Consider the following 14034-nt stretch of genomic DNA (forward strand, 5'->3'; position numbering starts at 1 on the left):
TACTTCAAGAGACTCCGGGACAGCGGCAGTTGTCTGCTAGAGTATGTGGCCAGAGGCTTCCCTCTTCTTGGGTAAGTATCTTATTTTTTCATTTAAAGAAAACCTGAGACCAAAGAGGTCTTGGGATTTATACTTACTTGGGGTTTCCTTCAGCCACCTTGAGGCTGCTCGATCCCTCGCCGTCTCCTCGGGCTGCTCCTGTCTCTCACTGGACAGTCTGGTACTGTGGCTGAGTCACGGTTTATCGAGCGCACACTGCCCTGTCGCATCTCAGGTACACTTTAACCCTTTCCACTCGGAGTTCTTTCCTAAAGGAAGTCGTTTCTGCTCTGAGGTTTTTTTTAAAGAAATGCGCTCTCTTACTCTCTCATTTTAACATGGAACGTAACACAGTAACATGGTATATCTTATTTTAAAGAACACATTATAACGTTTAATTTGATACCTTATTTGGACAGTTTGGCATCTTCTATTGGCTGGTAGCAGAGGAGAAAGCCAAGGTATGGTAAATTGAAAAACAGTGGGTTCCTGGGTGTAACCTGAGCCTGCCGTGAGCAAGTTTTGCAATAATAGGTGGTGTTATGCCCGTCACCCGGGGTCTTACTGTCCCTACACACAATGCAATCTTTGGTATTTCGATTGGGCATATTAGAAATAAAATACTGGCTACTATTTACACTCTCCCCCAGTCCATTCCATAGGATTCCATTGATTATCTGTGCAACTTTGTAGGCAATCTGCAAGAAATCTGCAAAGTAATCTGCAAGGAATCTGCAGATTCAAATCAGCAACCACCTTTTATTTAAAAAAAAAACAACAAAAACAAAAAAAAACAGAAGTGACATGTAAATGTCACTTCCTGCCGGCGGGGATCGCAGATTTCCGGTTGGTGGTTTGGGGGCACTACCTGTGTGGGCATGTAGTATTGCATGCCCACTAATGAGCACACAGTGATCGGCGGTTTAATGCTGCATCAGGTTCTCTTTAAAGTGTACTTGCGGCAAGAGAAAGGGAAAAAATAGATGCTGTGGAGAGGAGAGTATCTGGATAGTCTATAGGCTCCTCCCTCAACTTCACCATTACATTGCTGGGACCCTCTGAGCATATTCCTCAAGCCTTGTCAATTATGTTCTCCTCTGTGTATGAGCGTAGCTGTGAGTACAGCCTGACTCTGTGCAGTAGCACTGAGCCACTGGTGCATGCAGGGAAAAGCCGTACACAAGCATCGCCCTACTGCGCTGATACGGGATGTGCTTGTACATGGAGCGGAGCTGCAAAGAACAGCAGGGTCCCAGCGAGCATTGGTGGGTTGGATGAGAATTTGAGAGAAGCCTCGGAGGTAAGGATCTAAATTTTTGTCGCCACAGGTTTGCTTTAACAAATCTCTTGTCAGACTTGTTCACTCCTTTATGTCATTGATCTGCACATTTATTACTGTATCTTCTCTTCTGTTCCCTGATCAGCTCTGGAGCACGTCCCGAATTCCGTGCGTCTGTGGAAGGCCGCTGTGGAGTTGGAGGAACCGGAGGACGCTCGGATCATGCTGAGCCGTGCTGTCCCACCAGTGTGGAGGTGGGGCTTCATACTAATCATACAGTAACCAGTCCATGGTGACCTAATCACACTATAACCAGTCCATGGTGCCCTAATCATACTATAACCAGACCATGTTGACCTAATCACACTATAACCAGTCCATGGTGCCCTAATCACACTATAACCAGTCCATGGGGCCCTAATCACACTATAACCAGTCCATGGGGCCCTAATCACACTATATAACCAGTCCATGGTGACCTAATCACACTAATAACCAGTCCATGGTGACCTAATCACACTATAACCAGTCCATGGGGCCCTAATCACACTATAATCCGGCCATGGGGCCCTAATCACACTATAACCAGTCCATGGGGCCCTAATCACACTATAACCAGTTCATGGGGCCATAATCACACTATAACCAGTCCATGGGGCCCTAATCACACTATAACCAGTCCATGGGGCCCTAATCACACTATAACCAGTCCATGGGGCCCTAATCACACTATAACCAGTCTATGGTGCCCTAATCGCACTATAATCCGTCCATGGGGCCCTAATCGCACTATAACCAGTCCATGGTGCCCTAATCACACTATAACCAGTCCATGGGGCCCTAATCACACTATAACCAGTCCATGGGGCCCTAATCACACTATAACCAGTCCATGGTGCCCTAATCACACTATAACCAGTCTATGGTGCCCTAATCGCACTATAACCAGTCCATGGGGCCCTAATCACACTATAATCCGTCCATGGGGCCCTAATCGCACTATATAACCAGTCCATGGTGACCTAATCGCACTATAACCAGTCCATGGTGACCTAATCGCACTATAACCAGTCCATGGTGCCCTAATCACACTATAACCAGTCCATGGGGCCCTAATCACACTATAATCCGGCCATGGGGCCCTAATCACACTATAACCAGTCCATGGGGCCCTAATCACACTATAACCAATTCATGGGGCCCTAATCACACTATAACCAGTCTATGGTGCCTTAATCACACTATAACCAGTCCATGGGGCCCTAATCACACTATAACCAGTCCATGGGGCCCTAATCACACTACAACCAGTCCATGGTGCCCTAATCACACTATAACCAGTCTATGGTGCCCTAATCGCACTATAACCAGTCCATGGGGCCCTAATCACACTATAACCAGTCTATGGTGCCCTAATCACACTATAACCAGTCTATGGTGCCCTAATCGCACTATAACCAGTCCATGGGGCCCTAATCACACTATAATCCGTCCATGGGGCCCTAATCACACTATAATCCGTCCATGGGGCCCTAATCACACTATAACCAGTCCATGGGGCCCTAATCGCACTATATAACCAGTCCATGGTGACCTAATCACACTATAACCAGTCCATGGGGCCCTAATCACACTATAACCAGTTCATGGTGCCCTAATCACACTATAACCAGTCCATGGGGCCCTAATCACACTATAACCAGTCCATGGGCCCTAATCACACTATAACCAGTCCATGGGCCCTAATCACACTATATAACCAGTCCATGGGGCCCTAATCACACTATATAACCAGTCCATGGGGCCCGAATCACACTATATAACCAGTCCATGGAGACCTAATCACACTATAACCAGTCCATGGGGCCCTAATCACACTATAACCAGTCCATGGTGCCCTAATCGCACTATAACCAGTCCATGGGGCCCTAATCGCACTATAACCAGTCCATGGGGCCCTAATCGCACTATAACCAGTCCATGGGGCTCTAATCGCACTATAACCTGTCCATGGGGCCCTAATCGCACTATAACATGTCCATGGGGCCCTAATCGCACTATAACCAGTCTTGTGGCCCTAATCGCACTATAACCACTATTACTATTAATCTATATTACTATAGATTGCCCAGGATCTGGTGCTTCTGACGTATGACCAGTTTAAAGCGGAACTGAAAGGTCCTGAAAAAATAAGAGTTTCACTTACCTAGGGCTTCTGCCAGCCCCCTGCAGTCGACCTGTGCCCGCGCTGATATACTGATTCTCCATTCCCCCGCCACGGCTCACGTTTCTTCAGTGGAAGTCGAAGTTAACTGCGCCATGGCCACGCGTATCCTCATATGCATTCCCATAGCCAGGAGCGTCCTGTGCAGTCGCAGTACGAGAAAATATCTACTGCGACTGCGCAGTACGGTCCTGCCAATGGGAGCATGAACGAGGACACGTGCGGCCAGGGGCCCCGCAGGCGCAGCGGCTTTAAAAATTTAAAGCTGCGGCGGGGGATCACAGTGCAAGCACCGCTCGGCTGCAGGGGGCTGGCAGAAGCCCTAGGTGAGTGAAACTCCTCTTTTTCAGGACCTTTCAGTTCCGCTTTAAAGACCTCAATTCTGGGGTCAAGATGTAAAATGATTAAGAGTTCATAAAGAGCCTCTGTAGTGACATATTGTAGAATGCAGTCGATCATTCAGGATACCCACTGGTTTCAGCATTAGAAACACAGCATATTGGTATGAAACCCCGCCCTCGCAGTGAAGTTTAGCCCAGGCTGTTTATTATGCAGAATTATCCTCCCTGAACATTCTGGGAGACCAGGTGTTGTTTCTACTGGCTTTGGAGCACACAGCAAACAATCTGCAGAGATCACCTTCCAGCAGTAAAGATGTCGCCACGTGTGTAAATTTAATGCCTGGCACACACCATGCAATTTCTTGCCGGAGAGATGCTCCAATTGATCATTTGCGACAGGTCCGATCTGATTTCCGATTTTTCTGATCAATTTTGCATAGAAGTGATCGGAAAATCAGATGATCAGAAAAACGATTGGAAATCAGTTCGGACCTGTTGGAAATTATTTATTGGGCCATCTATCTGGCGAGAAATTGCACGTTGTGTACCAGGCATTAGAACGTAAAGAGCGGAGAGAGAGGAAAGGTGTGTGTTTTTTTTTTGGTTTTTTTTTATACAAAAGACAAACACTGACTGTATTTATAAAGTAATATTGTATAAAATTAGCATTTTTTTTCCACTAAGCTTTATTCAGTAAAGTTCCCCTTTAAGTCTGCGATGAGAGGTGCTCAACTATTACTATGGTTGTTTGTTTTGTTTTTTTACTTGAAAAGCTTAATATTTACTCTAATGAACATAGTTGCTTTCATTATTGCCCTTGTTCACCTTACATTCTCTTTGCTGTGTGGTTGTGGTGCAGCTATGGCTGGCGCTTGCCAGGCTGGAGACATACGAGAACGCCCGTAAGGTGCTGAACAAGGCTAGAGAGAACATCCCCACCGACAGACACATCTGGATCACAGCCGCCAAACTGGAGGAGGCCAACGGCAACACACAGATGGTGGAGAAGATTGTGGACAGAGCCATCACTTCCCTGCGAGCCAACGGAGTGGAGATCAACCGCGAGCAATGGATACAGGTAGGTGTACATCACAGAGAGGAGATCATGATGATCATTAACTACACCAGCTGTGTTCCTGGGTGTTGCAGGAGATGGCTGCTATACAAAGAGCTTAACTCAATAAAGCATTACTTCTCCCAGAGTCAGTTATATGGGTTACAAGACCACTGTTAGCCACAATATACATTTGCAGTGTTCTCCCCAGAAATTTTTTTCAGCCGGGTGGCATGAAAAAGTAGCCGGGTGGTGACGGAAGGTCATGCTGGGAGGGTCGCATGAAGTGGCTAATTTATTTTGGGTGCCACCTATGTGCACCTATGTTGAAAGCTGCAATTAGTGGCTACAGCAGGACATTTGGATTTGGACATGAGTAGCAATTTAAGATTAAAGCCGAGTCCCCATCAAAAGATAGATCACGGAATTCCGCTATGAACAATAGTTCCACGATCTATCTTTGAACATCGGAAGTGGAGTGATGTGACCGAGAGGACACAGGCAATCGTTCAAATGAAACTACGTTTTTGCTACCGATTTTAGCGGAAACTATTGTTTAATTTTAACAGTCATTTCCAATGTGATTGATCAGGATGTTCTTTCAAAACAAAATAAGCATCAAGGTTTGTAAGCCATCTGTAACTCGTTGTTTAACGAATCTTCGTTAAACTATGATTACGTGATGTCATGTGGAATGATCGTCTGTTGTGTAATTTTTATGTAGGTATGGACATTTTGCACTGAGATCATAACCAATGCCTGCTGTAACAGATGCAGGTGGGTATGATGTATAGGTAATCAGCTAGATAGACAGCTTAGCCCAGGAATCGCAATGAGCTGTGTAAATAGATCGTCACAGGTCAGCAGCAGCTGAATCCCCCTGAGATTTCTCACTGTTTGATTTCCCGGAGACACACGTGGGGGAGGAAGCCTACAGCTTGAGGAGTCCTTCACATGCTGTCTAGCAATCCTCCGATGTTTTATTACACACTCATAAAACAAAGAGGCCAGCGTGTGGAAGGAGGATGACTGACCTGATCACACTAAAGAGAAGCATCCTCATTTTCTCCCCTCTCCCACCACGTTTACAGCCGGAATACACACAGACCCAGCGGCTTGTAAAAGTTCCATAATGGGCGGCAGTACATTAGCTGACCTACAAGACAGGCTACGCCCCCCCCCCCCCCCCCCCCCCCCGCTGGAGAAGCTGTAACGTGACTGGCTGACAGCAGTAGTGAGAGGCAGTCTTCTGAGCTGCATGAGGAGGGCGGGACGACACTACGTCATACAGTAGTTTCCCTGTCCCTCCCTCCACACCACTGACACAGATGGGAATGGAGGAACAGCGGGCGCTTGTAAAAGCAGTTACCGCACATGGAGGCTAGCGATTGGCAGCCGGGCGCTTAGGAATTTCAGGTCGGCGGAGCGCCCGGCTAATAGGCTCTAAGGAGAACACTGCATTTGCAACAGTTACCCCTCATAGAAATAATTAGAACACTTAGACCAGAATCATTTTATGTAAAAATATATTCCTGTAGTTCTATACAAATAGTATACAGTGGTAAAATAAGTAGACACCCTCTAATAATGAGTTGGTCCACCTTTAGCTCTGATTACAGCTGATATTCTTCTTGGCATGGACTCCACAAGAAGCTGATACAGTTGCTGAGGAATGTTGGCCTATGCTAACATAATGGCAGCTCTAAGTTGGGTCAGATTGGATGGTGGTGATTCCAAGCTTTGAAGTGATCTTTTGACTTTGTCCCACAAATGCTCAATAAGATTGAGGTCAGGGGACTGATCTGGCCAGGAAAGCAGGTTAAACTCTGAAATTCCTCAAACCAATTTAAGACTGATAGAGCATGGTGGCAAGGGCCCACAACGGATGTGCTTTCCTATTTTTCTGTGATACCAAAGGCACTCTTGATAGTCTCCTGCTGCTGAAGCACATCCTTTACAAAATCCATCTTTTTGTGTGTTGGGATAGTCTTTGTGATCCACTGCATTGAATTCAGCTGTAATTTGTTGTGTAGTTGCCCTTCTGTTGCTGTGGACTATGCGTGCTATTGGCCTTTCACCTCTCGTTCACCAGCCTTTTTTAACCAGCATAGTCATCGCTTGAAGTTTTTTTTTTTTTTTTTTTTTTACTTCTCAACTGCCACTCTCTTAAGACCCGAGATATTGTTGGGTGAGAAAATCCTAGCACCAGTGAGATGCTAGCACCAGCTCTTCTTGCATTGATTATTATCCCTCGTTTAAAGTACCTTTATATATTCGTGTATAGGCTTTATTTTTCAGTACAAAAAATGTGCTGGAAAGTTACCCCCCTCAGCTTATATGCGAGTCAGTGGAGCAGAGCAGCAGGTGGAGTTTTCTTACTGGCAGAGGAGCGTAAGGATCGTGCACTAGTGAATCCTGCTTTAGCTAGCTTCCTTCCTGCTGTGTCCGTGGCTCCCCATCCTCTGCAATATAGTGCGCTGCTCAAGACTACCTGTGTCCCCTGGCATGTGGAGCAGAATGTGCAAGCAGCGCATGCATATGAATTCACCGTCTGGAGACTTGGGCGCAGGATACAGCTGGTATATGGCTTATCCTGCTGCTACACAAGTTCCCAGCAGCGTTAATTACTATTCCTCTTCCAGGTCCATGTGGATAGTGGGGAATAATGTAATTTGGCTTCCAGCTAACTGGAGGCCGAATTACAGTGTTTTAAAAGTAACTTAAGCTCCACCTTCTGACAGCGCCAAAGTTACTCACTGTAGTCGTAATTCCTATTACGGTCTATGGTGGCGCTGGCTGCGCCCATATCTCCTGCGCTGTAATTACAGTGCTCGGCAAGCAGCGTTGTCAGCTGTTCCAATGATCAGGATTCTTCCTACGTGGCAATTGCTGTGTCTCATATCTATGATGCCATCTAGTATTATCTTGAGACTCTGTATTATCCTTGGAGCACATCTGGCTACTGTGTAGAGGGCTATACTGGGGGTTTGGGGGGTGGGGCGAATAATATGCAAGTCAATCACTTTTTCCTGTTTTCTGGGGGGGGGGGGGGGCACACCTCGGCTTATACGCGGGTCAGCTTATATGCGAGTATATACGGGTAATTTTAATCTATTGTCTTATCCATTTGGTCATTAACTTCCGTGATGACTCCATCGTCTGAAGCTGAGCGTTCCTTATATGGGCAATTCTGCATTGTTACATCACTCTGTCACTGTTGGGCTGGTTTACTTTCAATTAAGGGGTGTCTCAGATTTTTTTAATTTTTTTTTGCCCCCTCAGTGTACAAAGATTACACGCACTTTGTGGTGAGGAATTACATGCATACTACGCCATAGAGTTCTTTTTTTCCTTTTCATGCATGGTCTGGATACGGTTGGAAGTATACAGGAGGATCGGCTGAGATATACTGGCTGGGCCACATGTGTTGAATGCCAACTGTCACAATTGGCATTTGAATTTGGTGAGCATAACAGTTTTCCTTAAAAAGGATAACCTCTGATGTTGCGATAAGCACCTTGATTTACCTACTTAGGAGTTTTTTTGAATTTGGGACTTTTTTTCAATTTAGGACTTGTAATCTTGGACTTTTGCCGTTTTTAAAAAATTGTGTAAGAGCTGTGTATAAGAAAGGTCGCTGAATAATTTTCTGAATTCAGAACTCTCAGGGTCCTTGGATACAAGGCCCTAGGTCATGTAGTGAGGTTGGGTCCTTAATATTAGGCCATTTAGTGGTTATGTAATGATGCAAATAACATCTCTGTGACTAGGGTTTTTATATTGTTATATGCACTTTTCGACCTAGATATTTTAAGAGCAGTGTTTAAGGTCTTTTGCAGAAGATCTATATGCTTTTAGAGAATCCCTCCAGATGCTATAATTTGTAGTGTTCATATAAAAATGGTGAGTTGTATGTTGTTACACTGAATATTCACACAGATAAGACCTGTTGAGCGCTAGTATCATTTTAAATATAAACGATTTTTCATTTAGGGTATACACCCCTTGTTGATCAAAGCGCACCAGGCAAATTATTCTTTAACTCAAGTTTTTTATGAGTTATTAATCACTTCTTTCCTTTGCCCTGAGGAGCGCATTTTTTTTTACCCTACTTCTCTTTTTCCACATGTCTGATGTTTGTTGTGATCTTGCTCTTTGTAGGATGCAGAGGAGTGTGACAAGGCTGGCAGTGTGGTAACGTGCCAGGCAGTGATCAGGGCGGTCATCGGAATTGGCATAGAGGAGGAGGACAGGAAGCACACGTGGATGGAGGACTCGGAGAGCGTGAGTATTGTTATTGTATAACGTTGCTGGATTCCCAAGTTTTCAAGGCCACCAGTTTATAACGCGAGATCTCGCTGCATCATTGTGTCTTACAGTGTGTGTCTCATGGGGCCCTGGAATGCGCACGCGCCATCTACGCACACGCCCTGCAGGTGTTCCCCAGCAAGAAGAGTGTCTGGCTCCGAGCGGCTTATTTTGAGAAGAACCATGGAACAAGGTAGGCGTGTGTAGAAGTATCATCAAATGTCCTATAAAAAGTGTAATGGTTAAGGGCTCTGCCTCTGCCACAGGAGACCAGGGTTCGAATCTCGACTCTGCCTGTTCAGTAAGCCAGCACCTATTCAGCAGGAGACCTTAGGCAAGTCTCCCTAACACTGCTACTGCCTATAGAGCGCGTCCTAGTGGCTGCAGCTCTGGTGCTTTGAGTCCGCCAGGAGAAAAGCGCATTATAAGTTTGTCTTTTGTCTTTAAATGGGTCTCCCCATGCTTCCTCCAGCCCCTTGCAGCTGACATGTCCCTCACAGCATCTCGGCTCGCAGCCGCCAGCTCAGGGTCCCCGCCGGTACAGAGGCTGACCACCTCTACTGCGCCTGTGCTGCTAATCAAGTAAGTCCATGTTGTCTGCAGTGTACTAGTTCTGTCCCTGCGCAGTACACTGCAGACAACGTGGACTCGATTGACAGCGGCGCAGGTGCAGTAGAGAACGACCACCAATTCAGCCTCTGCACCGTTGGGGACCCCGGGCCGGCGGCTGCGAGTGGAGATGTGGCGTGGGACATGTCAGCTGCAAGGGGCTGGAGGAAGCCCGTGGGTAAGTTATTATCATGGGGCAGCACATTTTGATTGACTATTCCTTTAAAGTTCAATTGAAGTGAGAGGTATATGGAGGCTGACATATTTATTTCCTTTTAAACAGTACTAGTTGCCTGGCTGTCCTTTATACTAACCTGGGGATCCCTCCAGCCCTCTATAGTCCGTGTGGTCCCTGAGATTCCATTCGGTCCCCTCTGTTGCTCCAGTGTAAGGCCTGTGATCAAGCTGAGTCACTGCTCATGTGCAATCCTGTCCACACACCATCTGATCGCACTCCCAATGCCTGGAGCGTTCCGCACAAAGCTTAGTTATAGTCCTTGTGAACTGCGCATGCGCAAAACACTCGACTAGGGGAGTGTGATTGGGGGGGATGTGCACGACTGGGACTATATGTCATTATAGTTCCTCTTTATCCTCTTTCGGATGGCAGTGATTGAATTTTATGCCTAGTTTGTGTAATTTTATTCTTTGTAGATTTCAATCACTTTTCGCCATGCGGACCTGGTGCTCTGTCATCGCTTGCTCTCCTGTTACGCTGACAGCAGAGCTCCATATTATTGGCTCCTGACCCCGTGATTGCAGTGAGCCAATCACAGTGATCACTGCTCGAATTTAGAAAAAAAAAGTCTCTGGAAATCTGTGTGTGTTTATAAATCGGACTCCCTAAATCCCAGAAATTCAGTAGAAGCCGCACACACTACACTAAAATGGATACAAAAAGCAAAATATGAATAAAGTTTGTTGAAATATCTAAAGTATGAGGTGGTCACACATATTTAGGGCCCTTGCACACTGAGTCTGTTGCGTCACAAGGGACGATATCACTGCATTACAACATTATATTCCTATGGGGCATTCCTCATCGAGTGCTGTGTGACTGGTTCCCACAAAGTAATGCACAGCATGCCATGCGTTATAACGTCAGTGAGGCACACTTACATGGTACTGTACGGGTGCACTGCAGCAACAACACCTGATGTGTCTTTGCAGCAAACTCTGTGTGGAAGGGTCCTAAAATATATATTTATGCAGTGGCTGGATAGTTTACTGGGCTCTGACACAGACCTGGGTGTGAATCTTGGCCCTTCCTGTTCAGTAACCCGGCACCTATTGAGTGAGGAGACCTTGGGCAGGACTCCCTAACACTGCTATAGAGCGCATCCTAATGGCTGCAGCTCTGGCGCTTTGAGTCCGCCATTATAAAAGCGCAATATGAATGTTCTGTCTTATCGAACAGTTTGTCAAATGTCACTTTGCAATGGCTGTAACCACATGGAAGGGTAAAATGACTAATCAGTGAAGTAAATACCTTTATAAATGTGAATTACAAATGGTTACACGTGCGGTACAACCCAATTTACTGCACAGAACATTTTTAACAATTGGGCCTTGAATTGAAACTTTATCCTGTTTAATTTTATTTCTCCCCTTTCATAGGGAGTCGCTGGAGACCCTCCTGCAGAGAGCTGTCGCCCACTGTCCGAAGGCGGAGGTTCTCTGGCTGATGGGTGCCAAGTCCAAGTGGCTGGCAGGTGATGTGCCAGCTGCCAGGAGTATCCTCGCACTGGCCTTCCAGGTGAGTGCCCTTGTGGCCGTAATAAACCTGAGCAATGGCTGGTATGTGTCCTGCAAGTGGGAACGTGTTCCTAGTAATAGAGGTACTTGGGTACAGTCAGCCATATACAATTCATGGTCAGCCTTGGTTATCAAGTGATCTGTTAGTGTAGTCCTATATCTGGCAATTTTGCAGTTTGATCGACCATCGAATCAGATGAAAATTGGTGCTGCAACATGTCCACTTGATTGATGACTCGATTGTTTTCTAGGCGAAATCTGTTGAATGCATCAATTGGACATGCTGGAAAATCTTGGTCAAAAGTGATGGGGTGCGTGATGGTAATGGCGTTAGATGCAGGCGTGCCTGGTACCACGTGGGTGACAGCAGAGGGGGCTGGCAGTCACACCAGTGAGGAGTCATTTGGGTGGTGGCCAGGCTGGCAACATCACTAGGCCAATTCCTGATAGATTTCATGCTGAAATCTGGTGGGACTTGGACGGCAGTGTATGGGCAAGCAACAGATCTCTCTCTGATCATGGTCGATCTGCCTATCTCCTAATGTATGGCCACCTTTATTCCCTGTTTTATATCATGTAATACGAGAGTTTACCTACACTACCTAACTATTCTAAACCTGTTATCCCTCATACTGCATGGAGGTGGTAAAATTGGCCAATGAAGATTTGATGTGTGTATGCTCCTTTTATCTATGTGAATGAAAGTGATCTTAATTGTTTTTTTCCTTTTCTTAGGCCAACCCGAACAGTGAGGAGATCTGGCTGGCGGCCGTTAAGCTGGAGTCTGAGAACAATGAGTATGAGAGAGCCCGAAGACTGCTGGCGAAGGCGAGAAGCAGCGCCCCCACCGCCAGGGTAAAAGGCTTACTTTTATTTATGAAGAATACTTCATTGGAGAAGCATGTGATCAGTTTGATCAGCTGATTTGTAAGGTTCTGATTTGCTGGTCATAAGCATGTGTTAAAGTGTAACTGTCCGGCATAAAATCAAAAATCAATTCTTTATTTTTATCTGGTAAACAAGTAATAAGGATGCTAACCAGGCAATCCAAAAGTTAAAATCACTATTACTTTTCTTGCTGATAAATGATCATTCCCCAGTTTACCTAACTTATTTGGTACACACAACATTTGGTACACAAAAAGGAAGTTGCAGGGCATGCTGGATTGTCTTTTTTTGCTTCTCTACTTCCCTTCACACTTTACTATTGCTGCCTGATTGGCTGATTCCCTCCTGTTTACCCCTCCCACCCCTCTGTTCCGGGAGCCAGCAACTGAAGCCAATCCTGATGTAATTTCCTCCCTTACTCTCCTCTGCCTAAAATGCCGAATATGGTATTTTACTGACCTACTATTTCTGTCGAGCAGCCCATAGTGAATTGAGGCCATTGTGTATTATGCCAGTGTGCTCAGTAATGCATGGTCTTCTCTCTGTGTGCCGCAGGTGTTTATGAAGTCTGTGAACTGGCCCTTAGTGAATTGAGGCCATTGTGTATTGTGCCAGTGCACTCAGTAATGAATGGTCTTCTCGCTGTGTGCCGTAGGTGTTTATGAAGTCCGTGAAGTTGGAGTGGCAGTGTGAACTGGCCCTTAGTGAATTGAGGCCATTGTGTATTGTGCCAGTGTACTCCGTAATGCATGGTCTTCTCTCTGTTTTCTGCAGGTGTTTATGAAGTCCGTGAAGCTGGAGTGGGTGTTGGGGAAGGTGGAGGTGGCTCTGGACTTGTGTGAAGAGGCTCTCAGACACTACGAGGATTTCCCTAAACTCTGGATGATGAAGGGTCAGATTGAGGAGCAGCGACAGCAGGTGGACAAGGCCAGAGAAGCCTATAATCAGGGGGTAAGTGTGGTCACCTTTGTGTGGGGTCAGCTCAGGAGAGGCTGTTACATCATCACAGAATATTTTGCACAATATAGCATAGCGTTGGTTGAATATCCCCCTGTTTGATTTGCTGGCCATTTGATTAAAATGTGACCAAAATGTTCGAGTTGGTTAATTCAAATGCAGAGGTTTCCCCAAATTGCTTTAGAGTCTGGCGCTGCCGACTTTAGCGGTTATTAGCAAAGCCCCCAGGCATGCTAGAATCGCCACATTTGCTAGTTAAGGAGAACAGTGGGAACAAGGAATAGGGGGATATTTTTCATTCAATGACAACCTTGTAGTTTTTGTGAAAATCAGTTTCATAATAGGAATAATGTTTTTTTAAATATGATTAAATAAGAGATAAAGTTTATTAAAGGGATGTCCGAACTGCAAAAAAAAGACACCTACTTACCCGGGGCTTTCTTCAGCCCCTACCAGCCGTCCTGTGCCCTCGTCTCCGCTCTGCTTTCAGCCGTTGGCTTCCCGCTCCCCTCCGCTGCAGAGGCTGACCTCCCCAGGTCGTCCTCTGCTGCACCTGCATAGTACACTCCACACCACGTGA

General features: G+C 46.0%; 1 protein-coding gene and 1 pseudogene across 1 annotated transcript in view; one reads left to right on the forward strand and one right to left on the reverse strand.

Moving 5' to 3' along the window:
- Window positions 1–14034, reverse strand: part of LOC137541586 (sterile alpha motif domain-containing protein 10-like) — a 358765-nt gene that overhangs the window by 123957 nt on the left and 220774 nt on the right. The window lies entirely within an intron of this gene.
- LOC137541580 (pre-mRNA-processing factor 6-like) overlaps window positions 1–14034 on the forward strand; it is a 47230-nt pseudogene that overhangs the window by 27476 nt on the left and 5720 nt on the right.

Source organism: Hyperolius riggenbachi, chromosome 12 (genome assembly GCF_040937935.1).
Source record: "Hyperolius riggenbachi isolate aHypRig1 chromosome 12, aHypRig1.pri, whole genome shotgun sequence".
NCBI classification, from domain to species: domain Eukaryota; kingdom Metazoa; phylum Chordata; class Amphibia; order Anura; family Hyperoliidae; genus Hyperolius; species Hyperolius riggenbachi.